Source organism: Trachinotus anak, unplaced genomic scaffold, assembly GCF_046630095.1.
Source record: "Trachinotus anak isolate AG129_WGS33_773 ecotype Australia unplaced genomic scaffold, CSIRO_AGI_Tana_v1 ptg000014l, whole genome shotgun sequence".
Classification (NCBI taxonomy): domain Eukaryota; kingdom Metazoa; phylum Chordata; class Actinopteri; order Carangiformes; family Carangidae; genus Trachinotus; species Trachinotus anak.
In genome coordinates this window covers 11,313,253-11,335,067 of record NW_027273865.1, presented here as the reverse complement: position 1 = coordinate 11,335,067, position 21,815 = coordinate 11,313,253, and the positions used below count along the sequence as shown (strand labels likewise).

Here is a 21,815-nt window from a genome sequence, read left to right as displayed (position 1 = left end):
ATTGTAATTCCAAAAAAAGATCCCAAGGGGAAATGGTGGATGAAAAAGCTCCGCCTGAATTACAAAAGGGTACATTTATTGGCACTTAGCTGGTTGCTATATGCAGTACACTAGTGATATGCACCATTTTCTCTAATGGTGGTATCGTCCTAATTCTCTGCCTCCTGGAAATAGAAATGTTGACTATTCTTGTCCTGTTTAATAGGTAGCTGTGTTCAAATTAGCGTTGCAATCACGCCAAATTTCAAAATGTGTCATATTATTGCACATGTTGTTTTCATAGACAGAAACTGAGGCTTCACTGCAGTACCTTCCCCGTCCGTGACAGCCCTGGTAACTAGTGGAAACAGTCTACTATGCAGAAAACAAAGGCAAACCTGAAGGATGGGACCTGCCAATGATTTCCCCTTGCGTGCGGCCACAAGACTCACAGGCCATGTTGATTTACTGACAAAAACAAGGTCCCCTTCTGTGTGAGTCAATGCTGGTGTGAAACACTGCTCAAACAGGATATTTCGCTCTTTAGTGGTGCTCATCTCTCAAAGGTAATGGCTTGGAAAATCTGGGTGCCTTTAAAAGGCAACAGGGACTACAAGGCCATTATACATTTCTTATCCTACTGACATTGCCATCACAGCTTAGACAGGCTGACATGAACGGTCACTAGCTTATTACTTTCTCATAAGTGGTATGGTCCAAATGAAAAGACTTCATTTACAGACTTCAGTTGTTTCCAGTGCAACTTGCACATGGCAGGTTGATTCAATGTCAATCCCAACTATTGCTCCCATCATAATAATTTCAAGCAATTACGTGATGTGGAAGTGGAGCCTTTGCAGTAGCAGTGGCTGACAGCTCAGCCTCTCATGTGCTGTAGCATTTCCACTGGTACCTCTGGGTCTTCAAGATTCCAGGATCAGAAGATGCCGTAATCCGGAAGGTGATCGGGCTTCAGTATCCCACCTATTAAAGATGCTGGCAATATATCTGTGCACCCCAAGAACATGTGGTCAATAGTTGGTGTACAAGACTTACCTCACTAAGCCGGCTTATACTTATGTGCTCATAGCACTTCTAAGCTTCTTAACGAGTAAGCTCGAACTGAGCTAATTATTCATGGCCAGCCTCAGTCCCAAGGAACACAGCCAGGGATGAGTACCTAAAATCATGAATTTTGCACTGTAACATATGGACACTATTTAACTGCCTATTTCAAAAAGCATGCAGGAACATCTACCCTTGCTTTATACATGACAGAAGTAACACAGCTGGGGGTGTCCTGATAGCCAAGTGTTTCAGTTACATACCCCATGGGTGTAAAAGCCCTGCACAGCGAGTCCCTGGTTTGACTCCTGGCCAGCTGGACCATTTGCTGCATGTCACTTTTTCACTGTCTCTATTAAATGAAGGAATAAAAACGGCCAAAAAATAATCATTTAAAAAAAGTAGCACTGCTCTCCTCCTTACTTGTCATTTTGAAACATAGTCCTATGGTCAGGTCTTTGTCATCCACAATCCTTTGCCTGGTAAGCTTAAACTAGCAATGATATCTTGATTTTTTAAAATTAAAACTGTAAGTCAGCTGTGGCTGTGATTTCTCTGATGTTTTCATATTCAAAGAAAGCTTTCGTCCCCAAAGATTTAAAAGCTGACTCATACTTAATTGTTACTCATCTTAATATGGCTTTCCCATGTGCCTTTGTCATTTTAATTTAGCTACTTCAAAGTCAAAAGTCTCTTTCATGGTGCTTTTCTGTGATGTTGCTTACTGTCACCAGAAATGGGAACATTTTACGAATCAGATTAGAGGAAAAATCTTTATGACTAATTCCACATTTGCTGACAAGTAATATGAAATTCGAGGTAAGCTGTAAATGTCACTTATGAAAATTGGTCATCCAATATAAAGAGCAAAGAATGTACATGCTATAAACTGTACACCCAAGTATATTTCATGCAAAACATGTCACTATCATTTTTCCTCATATTTTCACATTAGTATTTCACGTTTATATGCCTAGAAATAAATAGTTGATTAAAACTGTGCATCTGCTGAAATACAGCTGCATCTGACATCCCCAAGTAACAGAGGTGTTATAATTGCGTACCATTACCAGAGATGCTTCATTACATTTACATTTTAAATCCTGCTTTCTCTATTTTTTCTGGCATGTCTACATTGATTTTCCCATGTATGTAAATAGCTTGCTGAGGCATTTCATCACCTGCCACACCGACAACTTTATAACTTCATTCTGGTTATCAGTATATTACCTAAAAACTCAATTTATGAGAGACAATTGGATCACCTGTGAGGATCACTGTTGCGCAAAGTAAACATAATTGTCTATGTAAGATTCTACAGTAATCTGATCCAGCAGGGAGTTCCTAACAATTACAAACTCCAAGTCAAACATATTACTGTGAAAATAATGATGTATTTGAATAACAGTCGGGCAGGCTTTTGTATGGGAACCATAATGATCTTCAGTAGTACTTGCATTATAATGGAGTGGGCAGTGGGAAAATGGTGAATGTAGCTGTGCATTAGGTGCTTTTTAGAAACTACAACTTAATTAGTGGCAATAAGGAACCTACTCATATATATAGATGCAGCGCTAAATGATGATGTTACCAGTTCAATTAAATGTAAATGGTATGCAAAATACTGAAGAGAAGAATCAGCGTCACCTTCCTATGTAGCAGGACATACGTAATGTAAAAAGTGACAACGCCTGAAAGCATCTGAAGGCAATAATGCATGAACTAACTCAAATGGTGTAAATGGTGTGTGACTCAAAACAGAAAAACTCTTTCTCAAATAGTTATTGAGGTCTGAGTTATGTATCATTTCAGCACCGACATCAGGATGTACACATAGATATACAATTTATGGCTCATGCTGTACTTGTCAACCATTTTATTGCTTGATATAAAAATGAAAATGAGCTGAGATCACCATTATACTAATTTTTAGCCATGCTAGCAGAGCTGTTGAGTTGGTCAGTCCACCACTTTGGTAAACTTTGACGTGCAGCTATTAAATGTATTTCCATGACATGTTGTGCAGACATTCATGGTTTGACAAGATGAATCCTAATGACTGCCATGATCCTCTGACTGCTTCTAGTGCTACCAGCAGGTCAAAGTTTTCACCTTTCCCATGTAATAACTCTGTATCCACTAAATGCACTGGCAAAACCTTTGGCTCAGACATTAATGGTTCCCAGATATTAAATCCTAATGACTTTGGTGACCTCTTGAGATTTCTTCTAGGGGCCACACTCAGTGATTTTGCACACACATGCCTTCAGATAATGATAAGGCAAGTGTATATGGCAGATTTTTTTTTCTAACTTTGGAGGACAAAAATGCTCAAACGCAGTCTTTGAGGACTTTTGCTTTGAATGCCATGGTGCAACCATTTAAGTTGTATTAAATATGAAATTACCCGACTAGATATTATGATCAAAATTTTCACTAACTCCTGGAGTAATTACAGCAAAATCTTCTTTGTCAGATAAATGAAAAAGACTTCTCAAACATGTTAGGTAAGCTATTAAATCTTCAATTTATCACTGAAATACTGAACAGGATTTTCAACAATAAAATATGTAATAATAATATATAATAATTATATATTCTGTTCTGTGAATGTTTGTATCACATGAATGTCACTGTCACAGAAAAAGTATTTCACCTGGAGCCAAATCATTTGGAGTCTATTAAGTGTCCTTGGACCAGAATGATAGAGCTGCCGGCTCATCAGCCATATGTTATGCTAGCGATTAGACTCGAGCCATGCTGAGAGAAACACTACCCCTCAAGTCAAACATGGAGGTGCAATATGTTTTGAATAAAGTTTGTTTTACACCTTCAAGTCTCTTTATTGCATATCTAATTTAAAAGGAGAATTGAGGTTTCATTGCTTATGAACATATAACCTGCTTTGAAAAAGCAATACAATGACTTTTTGAACTAGCATCCATCAACACATTTTTAAACAAACATTCATGATTTTGTGTCATAGCTTAAGACGAAGCGTAGTAAACCAGAGCATCTTGCTCAAAATGTCTCTCCTTCCATACTTTGTCAGAAAAGAGTCACTGTCTACCTGTCTCACAGCTGAATACAGTGCAGAAACACAGAGAAAGAGATGGAACAAAGACTGATATGTAACAAAGTGTCCCTGCTGGATTCAAACACAGCATATCACAATTACATGACACACACTTCATCCAGCTGAGCCACCAGGATGCCACAAACACCTAACAGGGTTGAGGGATGTTTGCCGCCATGGCAACACATCAAATAACACTGATGTGTCTTATGAGAGACGACCAAAGAGCTTAAGCCACAATGCCTCACAAGTGAAAGAAGCTAATGTCATTGTCTACAGATTCAAAGGGATCGGAGAGTCTGAGGAAGGAAGAACAACTTAAAGCTTTATCATTCCATGTTATTCCAAAAAACAGCTTGTGTAGGTTTTTCACCTAAGTGGAAAAGTTTTTTTGTTTTTTTTTCTTTTTTTCCCTGAGGATCAACTATATGTGTCCAATCAACTTGGTCTCTGTGCATTTCCCCAAACTTTAGCAGACATTTCTTATCATTAACATTTTAATCCCACTAATTTTTAGAAAATATTTTCAAAATTGAAGTCCCAGTGGCTATGTGTAATGATCACAGGGGACATCAGTGAAGACCGTAAAATGTACAACGCATTTCACTGTCTAATACGATGAAGGCTCTTCCCCAAAGCTACTCGAGTGACAGCCAGCTGCCAAGTGTCTTGCTTGCTCAGCTGTCTAATCTAAAAATTACTGACGTGTCAAAATTCAAAGAGTTTTGCAGCTGTAAAGATATTCATGAGGAATTCTTTAATTTAATGACTGAATTTGACACTCAAGGCTGTAATGTACTCTGCGTTCTTGATGAACACATGTTCAACCAGTATCGTCTTGTTAACGACTGTACATGTGACTCAGACTTCAAAGCACTTTTTACACAATTATGCCATATTCAAAATACTATCATGATTGTTGCAATGATAGCAAGGAAATATATGTATGTTGTAATTCAATTTTCAATCCCCTCTTTAAATAATAGTGTTATTAAAATGCCTGTGTAGTCTAAATACAGTCAAGTCAAGATACAATGGAAGTGCTTAACTGCTGAATGTCTTATCACAGTCACTCAATCGACTTCTCCTCCCCAACTGGGGATCAAAGGGGTATCCATCTGCTATTACTGAGCTAATGCCATGCACTCTTTCAGTTAGAGGATTTCTCAGACGCTATCTGCTTTTCATCCTGAACCGGAGCTTTATTTCCTCTGAGATGTGTACTCACAAAGCAGCACCCAATCATCTAGCAAAACAAACAAAGTACGAGACAAGAGGAAAGGGCAACTATTTTAAGTTTTCACAGTTTGTTGTATTAACATGCAACAATTTACCAATTAGACAATGTATTTGTGTCATTTTTGGATGCTTTATTTGTGAAAGCTAAGGTGACAGAGGCCAGGCTCAGTCAATAATTGTTGCTGTTAAATCTTACCTCAGTGCTGAGCTGAAGCATGGAAATCCTGACAAATCTAAGTTGCCTCTGATTCGGAGGATTAATAATTAGAGACACTGAAGGCACATACTCCCTAAATTAACGTCACATCATCTCTGCAGCATGATCTCAGACACTTTCGCAGAGATTTGTGTACACGAATAAGATTTTCCTGAAGCTATGAAGACTGGAGAGGCAGTTCTTTAATCTCTTATGTGACACTTTCTGAAGTTGCTTCTGTCATTAAGTAATTTTGTGAAAAATGCGACAATATGATACTGGACTCACTAGATAATTATGAATATAGCATAAACACGATGACAGTGAAAAGTACATCCAATATCTCTGTTCCAATAGTAGAGTTGATATTTTAGAATACAAACCGACAACTGAAGGATTAGTCGATCAACAGAAAATTAATGCTTCTGATTAATAAATAATCGTGTACCCCTTTTTTTTGCAAAAATGCCAAACATTCCCTTGTTGCAGCTCCTCGATTGTGAGGATTTTATTGATAATTAAAAAAAAGCTCTAAACTGAATGTCTTTTCACTTTTTGGGGGCATTTTGAAAGATCAAACAGCCCTACTTAAGGGCTTATTGAAATATGAACACACTCAAACAAACTGAGACCCAATGACACAAAAAGTGCTCTGATCCTTCACTTATTGTGAAGCGATGACAATATGCCATCAAGAGGAAGCCTCCCTGTATTACTGAATTCACCTCAGTAAAAGTAACTGATAAATAAAGCAGTACAAATGTACTGAAGTTTGATTCAGTAAAATCCTCTGCAGAAAAACCTTTGCCACCTCAGAGTGTTGGTTTAAGATTGTCCATTTTAAGGGCTTGTACCAAGAGCTATCAGATAAATGTGGTGTAGCAAAAAGTTCAGTATTTCCCTTCGAAATGTGGTGCATTATACATTCATGCAGAATGGTAAACATGAGGTCAAGTACCAATTTCTTTGCAGAACAGTAAATCTGCTAACATACTTTACTTTTCATCTCTGCTAAGTTAAATCGCACATGTAGCTCTGCAGAGCAGGCCTGGAGCCTTCAACCAACCATCCATCCAAACCTCATGGAGGAGGCTGACACGCTTTATGAATGTCCTGCATCACTAATTCTGGCCACAGTAACTGAGGCCCTTTTAGTCAATAGACACCCAGCCCAGAATGACTGCATCCAGCCATCATCTGTCAAGCCTCTCGATAGAGAAAGTAGTTTGTCAGACCAATCTAATGAACTGATCTTGCTGAGGCCCGTCAAAGTGCATCATCAATAACTGTAAGCATGGATGGCTCCGAAAAGCCAAAAGCATGCAGCTACTGCCTGTTGGAAGATAATCACTCTTTAACGAGATTATCACTCTACATCACTAGGCTGGTTTGTTTGCTAGTTTGCCACATTGTATACTGATGTCGGTATCAAACCATAAAGCTTTCATATTGTTTCACATCTCAGCACTGCTCATATGAACATGATATAGAGCTGACCTTCTACTGGGCACTCTTCTGGCTGACATGAGTCTGGTTGGCATGTCTCAATGCATCCTGACAGACAGGTACGCCAAGGGCTGAGACTGTTATGCCACTGCTGTTTTTCTTTTAATGGTTAAGTTTGAGTTGCTTTTGTTTTGCCAGTTCACATCTCATGTAAGTCAATGTCAAGCACCTGCCCCCAGTGCAGGCCCTTACAGATGATTCCCCACATCACAAAAGATCTAATCGAGAAGATGGTATGCTAAACCACTCATCCTTCGGCTGGGTTGACTTATGTAAGCACGCCAGTTTAGAAACTGGGCAGTTCAGAATAAACACACTCTTAAAAGTCCTCTGGTAGTGCTGTGGGTTAACTGGACTCCAGAGAGAGATTTTCAATTTGAAGATAGCACTGTATTGGGCAGAGTGTTACCTTTGAAATGGCCTGTGCTTGCACATGTTAAATGGTGGAAAATCATAATTTCTTTTTTTTTTTTTAATTTAAAAAAATACCCCATCAGACTCATATTAAAATTTACATTTGTGGTATTTGCTGGACAGGCTTATTGAGTGCAGCACAGAGCACTCCTCAGTATTCATAATTACAACAACAGCATTGGATCAGCTGAAGGCCTTTGGCAGCGACCTGATCATCCCAGCTGACCATAAATGTCCTACAAAGAGTGAACTGGTGTGCTGAACAAACAAGCCTCATTCCCTTGAATAGATTTCCATTTATATAGGGCACAATAGGCAGTGACACTTAGGATACTGTCTTTATTCTATTAATGCTGGTCAAAATGCTCACACGGTCAAAATGGCAATTTCTTTGCACTAAATGGTAAAATAGCACTTTCTGTTTCATTGTATTCCTGCAGTAAACAGATATTCCAAAGGCTTTAAGCACAAGTAAGGTACAGAGGTTGTCCCATTATAGTCTTTTATGGGCTATATTTGGCTGAAGCTGCATTGTGACTTGGCAGTAGCTGCACAAAGTATGTACTTGATCCACTTCACATGAGGCTCTGTTCCAAAAGAAATAAAGATAGTTTTTTGGATATTGTCAGTGCCCCACTAAAGGACAGAAGCATCATCAAAAAGGTTTTGACAGAAATCCTCTTTGAGACACTGTTTCTTGTTTTTTATCCCCATTTTCAACAACAATTGCTGTTCACTGTCTGTAAAATGGTTTAATGACTAAGTTCTAATCACAACACATAAGAGTGTGTAACACAATTACAAACTAAATGTACAAATGACAGTATTATAGTTGTTTTTATGTCAAGTTTCTCCTTGGTTTGTCCCATCACTGGGTAAAGCAGGCTCTGTTAATGTGTACAAATTAACCAAAGTTAATTTGCTTGATGAAACAGTGACACCAAGGACAGACAGATAGGCAGCGAGACAAAAATACCGCAAAAATACTGCAAAAACAGTATATTAAAAATATGAATGTATAATACACACTGTATACAATTAGTTTGTCGAATGAGATTGGGACATAGCATAGGCATTCTGAATTTTGGGGGATACTGTAGTGGCTACGCAGCTCTAATTCATTATACAGAGAGCTTGTTATTTAGCTTTTACTTTCATTAATATAAATGGGTTGGACAAGATTTTAGAAACACCTGTCAGTGAAACACAACACAATTTTAAACACCTCACCTCTTTAAAACAGTTTCAATAAAAACTGAACATTATGACCTTCATGGAGGTAGGCTTTATGGCAGGACTATTGTATTAGACAGCATTAGTTTTTGCTAGGTGTACCTAATAAACTGCCAACTGAGTGTAGATGAATAAGTAGGCGGATATCCATAGAGAGGGCTGAGAATGGGTGCTCACTAACCCTGAAAAAAAACTAGAGCTATAGCTATAGCTATATCATGTAAATGCTTTTATGCTAATCTATGCTACACTCAGCATGGTCAAGCAGTGAATGCAGGCAACACATGAGAATTTCAGGTCCTGCAGGATTTATATGGCCTACTAAACAGCAAGTCAGCCTGTGAACACACGGGAGTCACTGGGAACTTTCCAGGGAATACAAACATCAATTCTAAGAAGTGAGACTGAAATTAACTTACATACATCTGCAAAAGATCATGTAATTATTAGCTGAACTTAACAAACAAGGATCGAAACATCCAATAGATGTTGATCTAAGGAATAGATTTTCTGAGCCACAGGTCAACTTCTGCGTCAGCATGAAACCCACCCTGCTTAAATGTCCTTCTGCTCATGTATGTGCAATAACTTGCTGATCAATGTGTTATATTGCTTACTTAAAGAAAAGTGCAGCCAAATAAATAGACCACACTGCATAAACACTGTATTAACACGTTACACAACTTTGTCTGTTACGCAGCAATTCACATTTTTTGTTGATTTCGCATTAATACTGGAGAGGAAAATCAAACATTAAGTCAGATAATGTGGATAAAACATATATTTTATCGCTAATGACTATAATGACAACATTCTGCATCCATTACCACTACACATAACATCCATCAACAATTATTTGTGCAACATTTCTACAGAAGCTGTTAATTCAATCTATTCTGTGTGTGAATGTGTTCTGTGTTTCAGAGCTATATATAGATATATGTATAAAGCTTTTGAAGGTCTCAAAGATTTAAACATCATTAATCTGGAGCTTTACACAAACATAGTGCACCACACCTCGAGATAAACGTGCTAGGTTGCTATTGTTTGAAAAAAAAAGCTCAAGGCAGGAAATTATCAGTTTGACTCTTGTGTGCATATTAGATAAATATCAAACAACACATGCAGCAGTGCCTGCACATGAAGTACAACTTATTTCATAGATTCGAGCCAAATGCGTGGATCCTGCTGTTTCTCTGAGGTAATATATTTTTCATCTCCTTTAAGCTCTGCATTTTCATGATGATCAAGCTTTGCTGGAATTGTATCAATGCAGCAGTGGTCCTTTGACATTCTCCTCACAGACATTAAGACTTGACAGAGATTTAATCAAGGCTGGGTGAGTTTTTTCCCCCGCTATTGTTTGTCAGCTCTGAAAGCAAGAAATCAAGATGCCAAGTAGGCATCTCTCCTCTTTGATTAAGTATTAAGACACTGGGATTCACTGTGGAAAAATTAAAGCACAGAAAAGAATTTTTGTAATAATAGTCTCTGATTCATCTTCCCCTATATGTAAGAAAACAATACCCTGTTGTGGTTGCACAACAGCAAACGGCATAAATTGAAACTCAACATCCTGCATAGATACTTTTAATAGACAACTAGATAAAAAATACAGTCAGTGACAAGATATTATCCACAGACTTTTAGTTTTTGCACTGGGGTGCTAGATTATGCATGTGTCTCTATTAAAGCATACAGAGAAAACAGAATGTGAAGGTTGAGGCTCTTAACCATTTGCTTCACTAGAATAGTTAATGCTTCCGCAGTCTTCCAGTCTTTAATAGGCAGAAGAGTTAGACATCTGCACTGAAGCTGGTGCAGTCTGATGAAGAGGACGCCTTACGACTCTCTGACAAACTAATCAATATGTAAGGACAGAATGATCTCTCATCATAGTGGCATATTCAGTAGGAGTAAATCATGGAGGCATTAATCTTTTTCTTAATGCCTCAGTTTTGTCCAGTGCTTCTTAGGTCAAAGAAGAAAGTCTTAATAGGGCTAGTAAGACCTGTGGTACTGAGCCCTGCACAATAATATATTGTTCTTATGCATTATTTAATGGGACTGTGGGGGAGATAGTGTTTGTGTGGATTTCAAATTCGGGATGAGAGCATGTAGCGCTCTTAATTGGCTTTCTCTAGAGAGCCAAAGGGAAATGCTGTTCTGGTAGAAGATATTGATCAATATGACCAGATGCAGCTACTGAAAGCATGGTCTAAATCAATGTCACCTTCAGGTAAACAGCAGAAGACCGGCAGCTGCATTGTAAGACATGAGTGGGAGTTTGCTATTATACTGTACTACATCCAGGCATTGTTTCTTATTTACATAGTGTTATCATACCACTTTATCTAAATGACCATATAAAGGCTCTGACACACAGTGTCAGGAGCAACAGTTTAAGTCTTCCACAGTGGCAGGGTGACTGCACAACAGTGGTTCTTGAGGGAGACAGATGCCACCAATAATTGTCTTATCCAAGTCAACAGAAGCAACAGGCAACTGGTTGGTACAATGCAGTAGATCACATAGGTTTAAAATGTGATGCTCCTCTGCAGTTTAAATACCATATGCTCTACAGCAGGTGAAATGTTTTTTTCCCCAATTGAATATGTGTGTCAGGACTCTAGCTGCTGTAGACAGGTTGAATATGGTATGTTTGGATTGTAACGGCTGCTTTCCACTGAGCTCAGCAGGGCGTTCATCATACCACATCCTGCACAATTATTCCTGAAAGAATTAGCTCTCTGCTCACTCTATATAGATCTTTATGTGAATCTATATCCCTCCTTCAGACAGCTAGTCTCTGACAATGACTCTCCACTGCTACCCTTAATAGCTGCCCACTCCAGCTCCCATTGTACATTCTGGTCACACCCTATTGCCCCATTTTACATGTGACACTCAAGACGCATCGAGAAGGTCAGTCTTTAAGGCACTAGTGCTCTTTGTGCTCACCTGTTTTTCAGTCACTGTCAGAAACAAACAGCAACTTAGCCATGGTTAACAGGCGTGCTCCAGGCCCATGTTCAGTCTCTGTGACAATAAATGACAGTTTTCCTTATTCAGATGTACTGCTCAGATGTGAAGGGCTAAAAGCCTCCGAGATAAGAGGAACCATGCAGCAATCACAATTTTTTCTAAAGACAGCACGTCAGAATATGAATGTTCATAAAAAACATGACCAAGTGCAAAAATGATACTCCATCTACTCTAGCTTGAATTTTTGTGGGGTTTAGAGGAGTTTTCTGCTGCTTTGCTTTTACAGCAGCGGAGGACAGTTTGTTTCATCTCAATATATTGTCTGAACGTTTGCAAACAAGTGTTTGCCTGAGTACATGATTGACTCTTAAGTATTTGTATACATTAGCAACAGTGCAAGTCACTCTCAGAAAATAATGTGGTTTATTCATCCATTTTCAAAACTGCTTTTTGTGTTCATAGTCACATGGAACGGCAGCCTCTCCCAGAATGCATTGGTCAAGATGCAAATTACAGTCTGGACAGGTCACATTTACCTTCAAACACGCATAATAAAGTTTCTAATCCTCCTCACATGCATGTCTGTGGACTGTGCATAGAATTATTTGACTCTGGTTTTCCCTAATGCATGCACACAAACAGTCTGAGCTAATTAATGCATTCAAACCCCCCACCGTCTTCATGGGAGGTGATATCATGCCCAATATGCTGCACAAAAAATATCTTTTGAGTCCTAAACTAGTGTCAAATAATTCATTTCTTGCTGATGAGTGACAGGGAGCATGCTTTAAAAAGGATAATTTATACATACTGTCCAATAGCACATGAGCTCTGTTGACACCTTGTAAAATCTCACTGTGGTAGCGTTTTAGTGTTATATTTTAGTGCTCTTACCTTTTTCTCCTTTTAAAATTCATGATGCAGCAAAGTTGAAAAGTAGAGAGTTTTTTATGCCTCTCGAGGCCTGTATGTTATTTACCTGTGTTTCCTCCACTGTTCATTGCCTTCAGTGCAACACTGCCTTTTCCTGTCACTTTGTTATTCACTAACCTTAAAAATAAATTCAAAGGGTAGCCCTGGTGTAATTGCTTCAGTGCTTTGGTGGCTACTTCTTTGATCTTTTTGGCTAGTTGTAATTACGCCATTTCTTCAACTTTTTTCATGCATCTTGAGCACTAAATAACTTCACTTGCCTTGGGAGAAACATCTATCTCGTTCTGTCGAGTGATAACAACTTAATTGGCACTTATTTTCTCCTTTCTTTACTGGTCACTCCTTCCTGCATGCTGAGTCCAGAACTCAGAAAATTAACAAGAGGGTAGAGTTTTATTTTCATTCACTGACATCACTTCTTTAAAGTCTGTCATGGTTTGCATCATATCGTTTGATCCGTTGCTGTTTATTTCCAGACAATGCGTGAGTGCAAAGGCAGCATGAATTTTAGAGGTGAAAATGGAAATTCCTTCACATAACAAGCCCAGTGACCCCTGTCAGTTTCAACAAACTGCCTTAAGTTAATGCAGGGATCAGCCTCTTATCACTCCAAAGCCAGCACACAATATTATACAGTACTGCAATACTGTACATAATTGTGTTTAGGACTGACTCAAAATAAAGCATGCTAACAGTTACTTGTACCAGTTTGACTCTTTGAATTATCTCTCAGAGCAGGTTTAAAAAAACTATTTTCGGAGCATGTGTACATTTTGCAAATGTCAAACTGACTCACTGTAAACGGCTATTTTACCATACAGACAACAAGACATTCTCATTTGGAGTCTTTTATGCTCCAAAATACAGATCAATAGCTCGTGCTTGCTGTTATTCTTTCATTCCTGCACTGGCTGATAACCCTCTACTGGTCCCGATTTCATGATGCTAACACATGACACCGGCACCATGAGCAGCTGCTATAACACAATGCAACAGAATGGCAAGGCAGAGAGACTCCATTAATCTCACCCCACGACCCGTATGTAGCAAACTAGAAAGAAAAAAAAAAAGAAAGAAAGCAACCTCTGCACACATGCCATTGTCACTTTCTTTTTATGCATTACCTGCTGAGTTATGAATTTGTTCTGCAGTCATTCCCTCCCTGCACTAGCATTGCTAAACATAGAAGTGTTGGCAATAATGCATGATAATGACCATCCTGCCTGACTTCATTAGGCAAACACATGACAGCAAGTGCTCTGAGCTTCTGTTGTAACATCCTGCAACACATTGACAAGCCAAAGACGTGATCATCACCACTTACTGTAGCACACAAAGCTAGTAAAAAAAAAAGACATCTAAATACATAAGAGCCCTGCTGCATGCACCGCTAATTCAAATTACAAATCCAATAAGGCTCAAGTATATCAACCCTCCTAAGAAGAAACCTCATTAACCTCTGTTTTTAGGAATCGGTTCAAGTCCCTTACATAAAAACCTGTGTGATGCACGGCTTTAACCAAACATAATTTCAATTTGTTCTATTCACACAGCCAGTCAAACCTTTCAGTTAGTTCAACCTTTACTGAAACACTTAACAATAACAGTGAACAAAGCCTCTGAGCTGCTTGTGTTTTTTGTTAGTTTTTTTTTTTTTTTTTACCATAAAAGCCTCATATGACATATACAGTAGGTTTTTTTTTTCATTGCTCTTAGACATTAGAGGCATCTGTCAGGACATGGAACAATGCCAAGACCTTTTGGCAACTTTCATATTTCATCTCACTGTCTGATTTCACTGTTGACAGTTGCAGAGGTGGTTTTCTGCCTGATAGGAACATACATACAGTCCTAAGATTCACTAAGAGTAAAAAGGGGTGCATACAGTAGATGTAGCTTGAGGTCAGTGTTTTCCAAAGGCACTGCAAGCTGCAGTAACACTTACTGCACGCCCTGATGGAGCAACACAGCTGGCCAATGCCTACATCTTCCCCAGGGGATGTCTTGGAAGGTATTATGCGGATAAAGCCGAACTCGATGAAGGATGTTCACTTGACTTTAGTATAAGCATATTGACATCTAACCCACCTGATTCTAATAGATTTACAACCTTGCTATCACCACACAGGCATCCTGGACCGTCACTTCTCCCATCTGTTGTTACCAATGTCCTCTGAGTGATGAACAGTATTTCCAGAGAACAGACACTGACCTCTCTGGCCCTGCCATGCCAAAATTACAAAAGCCAGAGTGTAACAAACTTCCAGCAAATGCTGAGTTGAATCCAAGGAGGCTGAGCTTATGGAGTAACTGGAAAATGAAGAGAAGGGTTAAAAATTTCAGCTGCAAATGTAATTGCCAGCATTCACTCACAACGCCCATGAGATCATTATCATGCTGCATCAGTGCTTCTGTATCTCCTATCATCTTTAAACCTGCTGAGCTGATTGTCAAAAACAAAGGTGTGCAGCCCTCTAACTCGTGTACACAGTGCACACACGTTGCTGAGGCCTCATCTCGCCATAAAACAAGATATTCATCTGGCTGTATCTCTTTTCAACTCAACTCACAGGACATTAGCAAGTTCTTCTCATCGTTCAAGCTCTGTGGCTCCATGGTAAAACTATCCACTCATTCAGCAATCAGTGCAATTTGCCCTGATGGGAGGTGTTTCAGTGCTGCTGCTAATTTATGAAAAGTCTTGGTCTCTGCGTTGTGCTGATGCAGACACGCCCGGGCCATTTCCACTTGTGCTCCAGTCTCTGGGAATTCAACTCACATGTGTTTAACCATCTTTGATTGCACAGCTAGAAGCCACAGCACAGCTACAGTATGACAGGGCTGTTTCTGGGCCATGGGACTCTGACTGTAGAAGACAGACTGTATAACAGCACCAATACTATCAATAACTGCCCTACCACATGAGGACTGGACATCTCAAGTAACCTGAACACATCTCTGCTAGACAGACATCACATTATCCAGCAGACTACTGTGAATGGCTGCCTTTAAAGTAGAGCGAAGATAAGATTTGCACATTATGCAACATAGATAGATAGATAGATAGATAGATAGATAGATAGATAGATAGATCGATCATAACGCAGGCCTGTTATTCTACATTTAGTAGTTCGCACAATCAATGCGGCACGTCAGAGATTTGGACTGTGTTCAGCTTGTCAGAGAGGCATACATTTCATCCAAACATGTGTCAGCGGTGCCAAAGTCCACTGCACATTTCTCATCAAGTCTACTTAGTGACTTACCAAAAGTGGGACTAATAAAGCAGATGGCAAAGGGTTGATCCCATTGCACATGATTTCCGCCGTCCACAGGCTGATCTCACTGGATAAATTCACAACCTCAGATGGTAGCGACAGTTCATTTATTCCAAATTGACGCGTAAAACCTCCTCGTCAGGCTGGTCAGGGCTGTGCTGAAGGAAATCCAACGGACGTGATGAGCGACAATCTGCTGCTGAAGTGTCATCAACAAGAGACCGCGGGGTATCTTCCAGTTACCTGCGTCTGGATGAAACCCCACCTTAAATCCCAGTACGATCCCGATTGAGGCTTAAAGGCAGAACATGTAAAAAAAAAAAAAAAAAAAAAACAAACTGAAATCCCCAAATCCTCAAGCTCAGGAGAGGGTCCGACACTCGCGTCCGAGCCGTGTTGAAGGGAGTTAAAGCGTCAGTACGTGGTCGTGTCAAGTCCCCCGCGTACGGGTTAGTAACGCAGGAATAAGGTGGATTCAATTTCCAATAAATCTCACGCTTGTTATGAATTGCAGTGCAGATGATGCGAGGAGGGAAGCTGCGGTCCGGGGCTCCTTCCGAAGAGAGGGGGTTGCGCTCTTTAAGGTCGGCGTCAAATTCCGGCTTCAAGTCCGTCAAAAATCACGAAGGTCAAAAACTGTCCGTGAGCAGCGGTTTTCCTCAGTGCGGTTATCGCGGCTGGTTCACTGGTAGCTGTTTGCCATTACTGTAGATGTTTGTTGTCATAACTTCCCCTGTATAAAGCGCAAAGAAAGAATCCCACCCATGCACTGATACCTTGATTTTTCTTTTTTTCTTTCTCCTCTAATACCGTGCGTATCCGTGCCAGAAATTAGTTTTCATACATGACTTGTTCTGTCCGCTTCTTCGACAAAGCAATGCGGTCGATTTCTCCGGGCGGGATGTGGCAGGAAATCCTGCTGTGTCGCGGAGAACAGGCAGCCTTTGAAAATGCGCCTCTACTCCTCATGCAGGCGTCCACCTGCGTAATAAGAGCCCGATACAAATGAATACATGTTGTCACGCCATGATGTCTGGAGCAGAGCGAGGCAGAGCCAAGTGGCCGGTGGACAACACTCTTGGCATCAGAGGAAACGACTGACACCTTTCACGGACAGTGCAGCACTGCAGCAATGTGATGTCATTTGGGCTGCGTTTAGAGCATACACACGACTAACTGAGGTTTTTCTTTCTTTCACTGGGCTGATGATGGGAAGAACATGTTTCACATGACAGGGGCTTCATATAGACAGGAGGCGCTGTGGCGTGTTTGTGATACACCGGGATGGGCTGGTGGCTCGTAGTCCAGCACAACAAGATACTGCAACGGTGGGGAGGGAGGATGAAGAGAGAGAGAGCGGGGAGGGGGGGGGGGGGTGTTAGGTCACTGCTGCACTTAAAAAAAAATCACATTCACCCCCTAAAGGCACAAGACGTGTTTACTGCTTTGTGTTTAGGCTCTAATGAATACCCTTTTATTCCCTTATCCTTCTCAATCTTGAATACCCATCATTATATGTGGCAACACAAATAACTTGACCACCCACGTCCCAGACAGCACCTCAATCTTTGCTTTGCTTTGGGACAAGCACTCCTCTTGGCCCAAACTGATGGAAATGAATGCCCAGCATATAGAAAAATAAGCATGAACATCCACCCACCATAAAAAAACAAAAAAAACAAAAAAACAGAAAAACAATGGGTAATCCTCTCAGAGTTGCAGAAGAAAATCCAGAGAGCCCATCCTTCATCATAATGTGCACATCCGCAATGTGCCTCTGAGAAGAGGATAACATGTTTTCAATGTCTTTTTTTCTTGTACATATTCATCCCCAAGCATATTGTCTGCCTGCATGGAGGCCACAGGACATGTGATGAGAAAAGGAAATTCTGGTGGACTTGACAAATCCTGTCAAATCCAATCCATTTGGCTGCAGGAGCACCACACATACTTGCACACACGTGCAGTGTGTATTGCATATAAAAAGGCAGATTTCTGAGACGTGTAGAAAGTCAGGAGAGGAAAGTATGAATTTACCTTTAAAATGCAGTTGATTTTAATGGAATATCGCTGCTGTGAGCCGAATTAATTAGCCATAAAATATTAGCTCATCATAGAAGAAAAATTAAGATACAATGGAAATATCACAAATAACTGATCCCAAATGTAAAACTATATTAATGCAGAGATGATAAGAAATAAAAGTGCTATACATAACAAAGTTACAGCTAATTAGAGTACCACAGGCACACTTCAAAGGAAAGTTATAGCAAAAGTAGATCTTCATAGGGATGTTTTTTTGTCTTAGGCATTGTTATGGAATAATATCTAAACTAACTACGGTAGCTGTAGGTTTCACATCATCTTTGTTTCAATCATGCAACATGACAGGCGGCACAATTATCTGATGTTGAACACTTTGTACAGCAGCAGCCTGTTGTAATTAAAGGGCAGTCCACAATGGGTGGGGCACCTCCAGGGCAGTTTAAATGGATCAGTGAGATTTGACACAAACTAATTTTGGGGACTCATGCACTCACAAAGCGACAATTCCTCTTTCAAAGGGCAATATTTCTATCAAACCTGCCTACTTAACTGTAACTCAACAAATATTCACTGCATAGTTATCTTTAAAAGGGTTGAAGCCAGCAGCAAATGCACCCTCAAAACGTGTTTTGTGCTTTTTTTGAATAGATGGGATCCTCCTAAATTTAATTGTGTCACAGAATGTGTTGTAGAGCTGAAGTTTCATTATGTGATTGCTCCGAGCCCGACCTGAATGAGCATGTGTGTTCCTGAGGTGGGTAAGCGCATAAGACACATGCAGCGAATACTGATGGAAATTGAAAAAGCGCCATGAAGGAAGCCAATCTGCTATTTATATCAGGCTGCACTCTGTGGGGCAAAGCTCCCTCTCACAGTAATGCACTGTAAGTGATTGATTAGTGTGATATTGAGAGATTGTCCGTCTTAACTGTCTTCACTCGCCAAAGTGATGAAATTACTGCACACTAGTCTTTGAAAGCATAATAGCAGATTAGGTCAGTGCGATCCATCCACTCTAATAAAGAAACTTCAATTTGAAGTTGCTCAATTTGGGTTCAGGTGTCTTTGTATGTGTCTGTCTAAAAAAATGCAATTTTCGACACAACACACGTGTCACTTGTTTTCACAGATTGTGCAGATCAATTTCCATTAATTTAGTGAAATTCCCTAATTCTTCTCCCTGGCTGAGCCCTAAGGACCTACAATGTGATGCTCCATCAGGTCAACATGTCAGTGAATGGTTTAGCATGCGTGTGTTCTTTGAATTGGGATTAAAAATTAGTGCAGTGACAGAGACTATAAAGCGCTGTGTTCAGGAACAGCAACATCATTACAGCGTATACGGGGCTCTGTAGTGGATTAGAGCAGTCTTGTTTATACCGTTGAATCACCCTGTGCATTAGCGCTCTCTCTCACAATGCAAAAAGTTCCTCTTAATGTGCTTTAAACCTTCCATCTTACCATCAAATGCGGAAGCACCATAGATGTGATTTCCACTGTAACGGTCTCTAGTTGGCTTATAGGCAGTGCTTTTTTACGTGGAGAAACAACAGCCGTCTGTCGGAGGCAGACTGTTTCAGCACAGATCAGCCTGTATGGGGAATTTACAGCATATAGATACAGTATACTGTATCTTTGTATATGAGCACTCAGTGCTTATTTGCTTTATTCAAGCGGGTTTGTCCTCAGATCTTTGTAGTATCAAAAGAAAATGTAGTAGGTAATGCTAAAATGACGTGTACAGCAGGTAGAATATGTACAGCAAAAGGGGTTCCCACGGATCTGCAATTGCTGTTGGTTCAGCAACAATGCAAGGTCACTCTCCTGTGTACCTGTGTCACAAATTGCACAAATGTTATACATTGATCCACTCCAACCAATTTCTCATAGAGACGCTTTCATGTTTCATACATACTATATCTCAGCCTTGGCCCGCTTTACTTTGGATAAAACTAGTGATACTTGCAGCTTTAACGGCTCTTCAATGTGTCCTTGTACGTGAAATCTTAAAGATGGATGTAGGCCATCTGGGGAAGTGTGAGGTATAGCTCACTCACAAAGAAGTCTTTATTCCACAAGTTATAAAAAGAACCATGTTACTCTTTAAGAACAAAAGACAAAGCTTTGAGTGTAAAGATCCGTGTGTTTCAGCTGCAAAAGCTGTCATCAGTTACAAGATTACACGCATGGTTAATTCATCTAAAATATAGCTAAAATAGCCATTTAGATGCCTGTATTTAAAAATATGAGAAATTATATCACCAAGTGTAATTGAGGATCTGACATTGTACCATATTAAAAAAGCTTGAGGATATGTTTAAAAAACACATCCTCCATTTATTCTTGGGCTACAATATAAAAAGAAGGGCTCCAAAAGGTCTCTCTCTCTTTTTTAATGAAATTTAAATCACCTCCTTCTGGACCAAGAGACACCTTCTCAGTGGCAATAAAAGAAAAAGCAGATGTAGTGAGTGTCTGGCCTCTTTAAAGTGGCTTCCTACAAGATTTTTGACACCCTATCTCTTAATGGAGCTCCTGCACTCAGTAACTTAGTGTTTCAATGAGCACTCTGTTTCACTTTCCACGGGGGCATGAAATCATCCATCACATCTGTTGTTTTACAGTTAATGAATCTCTGCATGCCAGCAGTCTCAAAAACATTTTCTGTATTTCTTGTATATAGTCAATTATGGCCATAGGCATCTTGGGTAGTGTTGAATATCTTTATTTTTGACCACTAATTATCATGTATCCTGATGAAGGCTGAGAGTGAGGCTTTGTTACATTAAAGCTTTGTCTGTTGTTTTTTTAAGAGCAGCTGCATTTTTTTTTTTAATTCTTTGGTTCTTTTGATCTTGAATTTTGGAGAAGCTGTAAGGTTGTGACTTTTTTTTAAAACCTTTGAACATAAAGACACATGTCAGTCCCTACTGACTGTTGTTGACAGCAAGTAAAAGGTTGCGAATATGCTATGGTTGCATCAGACAAAAAAAAAATACTAAATCCACATTTCAGTTTGGTTTGGCAACATAACATAACACAACATAATCTCAACACATGACAACAGTATTATTTTCTATTTAAGGCTGCATTCATTGATTTTTATGGGCACTTGGGAGAGGCAGAACAAACCAAAAACACAACAGACATCATTTTATAAAAATGTAGCTTTCTTTATTGGCCACTTGTCAAATGTAAGTTCTCCTTTCAGTCTTGAAGGAATTGACTTGTTAGCTGCTAAATGCTCACAGTCTAGTTGCTGACTGTGTCTGTCTGCTGTTTGGTGTTGTGCAGGTAGTGTTCTGTGAGCTATCTAAGCTTTTTTGATAAAAAAAACAGCTGCCTGCTGTGCGTGAAAGCAGGGATGATGAGACAGGTGAGACTGAACCACAACAGTGAAGTTGCAGGCTGTAAAATCTAAACAATGAGTTGAAAGATGCTAAAATGCTCCACAGAGCTGAGGGAAACCACTGAGTCAGGTGATATTTCTCTGTGGGTTCGTCACTACATGCAACAGCTTTCACATTACACATAGTCATTTGATTTACTGTTAATATAGAAAATACTGGACAGCACAGCTTTAACATTCAATCTGGTACCAAGTCTTTATTTGACCATTTTAGTCAAAACAAATGACGTCAGTATTTCTCAAATTTGATTTGCTGAACTCGTGATGGAGCAGGAATTCAGGAAGTCAGACACGCACAGTGTGACTGATCTGAACCCAGTACGTCTGATCCCAGCTACACTTTAGAGGAAAGTATTTGAGAGTTCAGCTGAATCTAAAACCTAAAATGTTTGTTCTGTATATAGATATTACATCATAAGATGTGTGCGTATGCTGTGTTTGAGGTTACCATGATTT

General features: G+C 39.7%; 1 protein-coding gene across 5 annotated transcripts in view; it reads right to left on the bottom strand.

The window, feature by feature from the left end:
• Positions 1 to 21,815, bottom strand: part of lrfn1 (leucine rich repeat and fibronectin type III domain containing 1) — a 160,336-nt gene that overhangs the window by 86,985 nt on the left and 51,536 nt on the right. The window contains exon 1 of one of the 5 annotated variants that reach the window (XM_071495985.1): positions 15,893 to 17,231. The exons of the other annotated variants lie outside the window; for them this stretch is intronic. The gene's annotated coding sequence lies outside the window, so the exon portion shown is untranslated. Of the gene's footprint in view, positions 1 to 15,892; positions 17,232 to 21,815 lie in introns of those variants that run through there. 5 annotated transcript variants of the gene reach the window in all.